Consider the following 6,566-nt stretch of genomic DNA (forward strand, 5'->3'; position numbering starts at 1 on the left):
TTTTTTTAAAGATTTTATTTATTTATTTGAGACAGAGAGAATGAGAGAGACAGAGAGCACATGAGAGGGGGGAGGGTCAGAGGGAGAAGCAGGCTCCCTGCCGAGCAGGGAGCCCGATGCGGGACTCGATCCTGGGACTCCAGGATCATGACCTGAGCTGAAGGCAGTCGCTTAACCAACTGAGCCACCCAGGCGCCCGCAGAGTGAGGAAAACCTTTTAAAAAATCTCAAGAAGACCTTGCTCAGTGCCCCAGCTTTAAAGGGAATGACCTTGGGTGATCTAACCCAGGCCCAGAGACCAGCTCAACAGCAAGTGGGATATTTACCAAGTGCTTGTTAGAGCCTATCTGGGAAGACCCGCATACAGTGATTTTAGCCACTCCAATAGCAAAGTGCCTAAATTTGAAGCCTGGATCCACCATTTTGGAGTCAAACCCTGGTCCCCAATGGGGCCTAACAACAAGGAACTGAAATCCCTCTGTGAACCCAGAGAGGACCTCAAACTAGTCTTGAAGCGACAAGACACAGAAAAGTCTTCTTAAATGTTACTTTCCCGGGGCGCCTGGGTGGCTCAGTTGGTTAAGCGACTGCCTTCGGCTCAGGTCATGATCCTGGAGTCCCGGGGTCGAGTCCCGCATCGGGCTCCCTGCTCTGCAGGGAGTCTGCTCCTCCCTCTGACCCTCCCCCCTCTCATGTGCTCTCTGTCTCTCTCATTCTGTCTCAAATAAATAAACAAGGGGCGCCTGGGTGGCTCAGTTGGTTGGGCGACTGCCTTCGGCTCAGGTCATGATCCTGGAGTCCCGGGATCGAGTCCCGCATCAGGCTCCCTGCTCGGTGGGGAGTCTGCTTCTCCCTCTGACCCTCCTCCCTCTCATGCTCTCTGTCTCTCATTCTCTCTCTCTCAGATAAATAAAATCTTAAAAAAATAAAATAAAATAAATAAATAAATAAAATCTTTAAAAAAAAAAAGTTACTTTCCCTATATGCCATCAAAATCATAATTCTTATTGCATTTCTTTCACCCGCCTTCTCAGAGTATGTGGGGAGTTCACTAAAACATCCTGTATCTCTCACTGGACCCCTGGCTGTACTCGGTCTTGCATTGTGCTTTGGGCCTTGCCTCCTAAATGCCCTAACCTGCTTTATATCTTCCAGAATAAAGGTCATCAAACTCCAAATTGTGGTTCAAATGAAGCCTCACATAGAGGTCAAACCAGACATCTACAGGGGACCCCTTGATAAATTGAGATGAGAGGAACACTGACTGCTGCCCCATCCAACACCCCTGACCAGCAGGAAGTAGCTACAATCAGTTGTCGCCCTTCTTCCCTAATAGCACTTAGGGTTACCTCTTCAGAGGGGGGGAATGATGAAGGATAGCTGGAAGGCAGGCAGGGTTCTCCCACCCTAAGAGGAAACCACCCTTAAAAGGATTTTGCACCACGCTGAATGTACTTAATACACCGAACTGTACACTTAAAAATGGTTAAGATGGTAAATTGTATGTGTATTTTACCACAGTACAAAAAAAAAAAAAAGTCCAATAAAGATACAGTACCTCTTAGTACAGATACCCAATCTGTCAGGAGATATGAGTGTGCAACATGGAGGGAGGGCTTGGAAAGGTTCTGAAAGGAGGGGAGCATAGGTCAGGGTTGGGCTTTGAAAGATGGGCAAGAACTTGATAAGCAGAAATGACCAGGATGGCAGAAGGGACCAGCTTCCTGGCCCAAGGAAGACAGTGAGGACTTCTGAAAGCCCAGTGCTTGTTAGACAACAGTGATGTACTGAAGATACTTCAGCAGTAATGTGAGATCTGGAACAGACTTGTGAATGAGAGCACTTAATCACTTTTTTGGAAATTATTATTTCTTTAATATTTAGGTACTGTGGTATCTTTTATAAATTTAGAATTTCATTCCCATCAAGCTCTAATCATTTATTGACAGAAGATCTCTAAAGATATCATCTTGAAACTTTGTTATCCACATGTGGTTAGTGTTTATAACAGAACAGAGTCCTGGGCCTGTTGCAGTATCCTAAACATACTAGTTACTCAGAAGTTGTTAATGTAACAATTAGGAAATGGCTTTTTAGGAATCAAATACAATTTAGCTAAATTTTTAAAAGCTCTCTGTGATGATATTCTAAAATGCAGGTATACCTATTTCTTAGATTTGGAAACTGAAGGTGAATTTTTTTCTCATCAAATATATATCTAATACTATCTTCAAATTAATAAAATTGAATTTATTCTATTCTTTGGTCTGTCCTCTTTGATTACTTAAAAAGGAAGTCCTTCTGTTAAAAATGTATAACTTGAATCTAATCATGAGGAAACAATCAGATAAACCCAAATTGAGAGATATTATATAAAACAAATTAGCCTCTACTCAAAAATGTCAATGTATGAAAGACAAAGAGAAGCTGAAGAATTGTTCCAGATTAAGGAAGACTAAAGAGACATGATATCCAAATGCAATGAATGATTCTTATTTGGGGAGGTGGAGGAGAAATGTATTATAAGGGCCATTTCTTGGACAATTGGAAAATTTGAATATGGATGGTTTATTAGATAATAATATTGCATTAATGTGAAATGCCCTGAATGTGGTAACTGTACTGTGGTTATATTACTGAATGTCCTTGTTCTTAGGAGAGACATGCTGAAATAGGGGTAAAGGATCATATCTACAACTTGCTTTCAAATTACCTAGCAATAGATAAAGAGAAAATAAAATGTTTAAAATGTTAACAATTGTTAATCTAGGTAGGAAAGGATAAAAAATTGTTCAGTGGATTATTCTTGTTAAGTTTCTGTATGTTTAAAATTTTTTCAGAATACAAAGTTGAAAAAAGCTAAAAATAATATACAATTGACCCTTGAACAACACAGGATTGAACCACATGCATCCAATTACATGAAAATTTTTTTTCAGTAAATATGGCATAGTAATGTAAATGTATTTTCCTCTTATGATTTTCTTAATAACCTTTTCTTCTCTCTAGTTTATCATAAGAATATAGTATAAACATATGACATACAAAATATGTATTAATTTTTAATATTATTGGTAAGGCTTCCAGTCAGCAGTAGGCTATTAATAGTTTGGTTTTGGGGGAGTTGACGGATGTATGCAGATTTTTGACTGCATGGGCAGGGGGTTGGTGCCCCCAACCCCTGCATTGTTGAAGGGTCAACCATAGTAACAAAACTCTGTAAAACAACATATTGCATTTGAAATCAACAATGGTAAAATAATGATAACATACAGAATTCTCAACTAGTACATTAAATTTCAGTTTAATAGAAGGATTGAGGAGGAACCAAATGCAATACGGTAGGTTTGGCCCTTTGAGTCTCACCTTAACTTGTCTGGAATCTTGAGGACATGAAGGGAGAACAAGTCTATTCGGGGCCTCTTTGGCCTGGCATTCAGATTGCCATTCAAGAAGAAATCTTGAATGCATAAGGAAGAATAAAGTTCCATTAGAAACTAAATAAATTTGGACATACACAACAGGAGACTTGCCTTATCATTAGATATGCTACAAAGTGAAAGTTAAAAAAAAATGTACAGTTTAGTACAGATGCAGGAACAAATAAAGGACAAACAGAACATGGCAGAGTTCCAATTTGGACCTAGTCATGTGCCAGAACTTCACATATGGTAAAAGTGGCACCATACAACAAAGGGGATAGAACAGACTAAGTTTAGTAGGATAGTACTGTGAATACCAGCTCATGATGGGGATGAAAATAAAGTAGGATCCCTATTTTATATACAAACAAAAGTGGACTCCAAATGCAGTAAAGACCCAGATGTGAATCACAGAACTATAAATGTAATTTTAAAAATGCAGGACAATATATTTGTCACCTTGGGTGGAGAAGGATTTCTTGAATAAAAACTAAAAGGCTTAAAGAATAAGGAAGAAAACAGATGGACCTGATTACTCACAATTAAGAACTTCTATTCAATAAAGAAACTATAAACAAAGTTAAAATGATAGAGATTGGAAGATGTGCTCTATAAAGCAGACAAGGGATTTACAGCTAGAATGTAAGAAGAATAACTACAAATCAACAATAAAAAAGGAAATTCAATAGGAAAATGGGCAAAGGATGTAAAGACATAATTCACAGATTGGAGAATCCCAAATAGATAATGAGTACATAAAGAGATGTTCAAACTTACTAGGAATCAGAGAAATGCAAGTTTACTACCATCTGAACGGCACACTAGAAAGGTGGATAACATGGAGAATTAAGGAGAATACAGGATGATGGGAAACCTTGTGCATTACTGGTGGAGTAATTTTTAGCTCCTATTTCATATTCCACATCTAATCCTTCAATGAATCCTGTTTCTGTTTCTATTCTTGCCCAACCCTTCCCATTGTATTTTCCTCAAACTGTATCTGGAATGAGCCTTTTAAAACATAAGCCAGGGCGCCTGGGTGGCTCAGATGGTTAAGCGTCTGCCTTCGGCTCAGGTCATGATCCCAGACTCCTGGGATCGAGTCCCGCATCGGGCTCCCTGCTCAGCGGGGAGCCTGCTTCTCCCTCTGCCTCTCTCTCTCTCTCTCGGTCTCTTATGAATAAATAAATAAAATCATTAAAAAAAAACAACACCAACAAAAACATAAGCCAGATGTCATCAATCCTCTGCTCACCACTCTGCTCTAGGTACTTTCCATGCAGAGTGAAAGGCAAATTGTCTACATATTGAGTCTCCAGCTGTGGTAGGCAGAATAATGGTCCCCAAAGAAGTCCACATCCTAATTCCCAAAACCTGTGAATATGTCACATGGCAAAGGGAAACTAAGGTTGCAGATGGAATTAAGGTTGCCAGTCAAGTGACCTTGAGGTGGGGAGATTATCCTGCTCTCTTCACTGGTTATCAATGTAATCACAAGGGTCTGCGTAAGTGAAAGAGAGGTGGGAATGTCACTGTTAGAATGATGCAATGTGGGAAGGACCTGACTGGCCATTGCTGGCTTTGAAGATAAAAGGACACCATGAGCCGTACAAAGCAGGCATTCTGCAGAAGCTGGAAAGACAAGAAAATGGATTCTCCCTGAGAGCCCCCACAAGGAATACAGCCCAGCTGACATCTTGATTTTACTCTAGTGAGATCCATTTTGGACTCCTAACCTCCAGAACTGTAAGATAATATATTTGTGTTGCTTAAAGCCACCAAGTTTGTGGTATATTATTACACCAGCAATAGGAGACTGATAACACCAGCTAACATTCTGTCCTCTCAAACTCCTATCTCTCTCACTCATTCTGCCCCATGACCTCATTGCCGTTCCTAAGTACATGCTGTGCCAACCCCTCTTCTGCTTAGGGCTCATGCACTTACAGTTCCCTCAGTCTGAAGTAATTTTTAAATTGCAAACCACTGTTATAAAACAGACAAAACACATGGTTTTTAGATAATGGACAAAAGGCTGTGCAAGAGAGTAATCCCTGAGAGAAAGGAAATAAACGAGGTGAGCGCTATGAGTGCTCGCTGCCTAGAGATTTCAGGCTTCTGCACAAGGAGGGGGAACCTGTAGTGTGTCTGGTTATTTCAATGAATTGAGAAGACAGGAGTTCAGAGTCTGTAGAAGCCACAGTCACTAGAACTTGTGGAGAGAGGGGCAGTGAGAGAAAGAGCTCCAGAGATAGGCAGAGGATTCCCCACAATTCTTTGGCTGAGTACTAATCAGGAAAAACATGTGCAAGGAAACTACTGGGGCCTGAGAAAGAACCACCAAAAAGGAGAAGGCTGAATAGTCTGCAGAGCTTCCACAGGGTCAGGAATGGAGTTCCCACCAGCCTGAGTGTAAAGAACTCCTAACACACGGGGCATTGATCAGAGTCCTCAAAAAGGTACTGGCTTCAGAAAGAGGCCAGATTAGCCCTAGAGAGTATTTTGGATGTAACAAAGTTTAAAAGCAAGCTTCTAAAGCATTGCTGTCCAACAGAACTTTCCTCAATGATTTAAATATTCTCTATCTATTGTCCACTATACTAGCTACTAGCCACATGTGGCTTTGGAATTTGAAATGTACATAGTGCAAATGAAATCTTAAGTTTTATCTAATTTTATTTAATATAATTTTTAATACATAATCTTATTTAATAATTTAGGTTTTATCTAATTTTATTAATATAAATTCAAAATGCCACATATAGCTAGTGGTTACTATTTTGGACAGCGCAGCTCTAAATGATACAACTGTTTCCAAGTGACATTACTACATCTCAGAACGAAGCCTAAATATATTTAAAGAAAAACAAAAACAAAAACTTCCAGCCCCCAACAATGTAAAATCTGCAATGTCTGACAGCCAAAAAAATTAACCAGGCATGAAAACCAGCAGAAAAATACGACCCATAAGCAGGAGGAAAAAAATTAGTTAATAGAAACAAACCCAGAAATGACACAGGTGATAGAATTAGTATGCAAGGACTTTATCAGCTATTTTAAATATATTCCATATTTTCAAGAAGATAGAGCAAAGCATGAGCATGATGAAGTTAGAAATGGAAGATATTAAAAATTAAACTTCCA

General features: G+C 39.5%; 1 protein-coding gene across 2 annotated transcripts in view; it reads right to left on the reverse strand.

Moving 5' to 3' along the window:
• The window catches only part of C10H2orf15 (chromosome 10 C2orf15 homolog), a 23,250-nt gene that overhangs the window by 14,189 nt on the left and 2,495 nt on the right, over positions 1-6,566 (reverse strand). Inside the window, exon 3 of one of the 2 annotated variants that reach the window (XM_081832012.1) lies at positions 3,367-3,460. The exons of the other annotated variant lie outside the window; for it this stretch is intronic. The gene's annotated coding sequence lies outside the window, so the exon portion shown is untranslated. The remainder of the gene's footprint in view (positions 1-3,366; positions 3,461-6,566) is intronic. 2 annotated transcript variants of the gene reach the window in all.

The sequence above is a fragment of the Leptonychotes weddellii genome, chromosome 10, assembly GCF_054177405.1.
Source record: "Leptonychotes weddellii isolate Sample4059 chromosome 10, ASM5417740v2, whole genome shotgun sequence".
Lineage (NCBI taxonomy): Eukaryota > Metazoa > Chordata > Mammalia > Carnivora > Phocidae > Leptonychotes > Leptonychotes weddellii.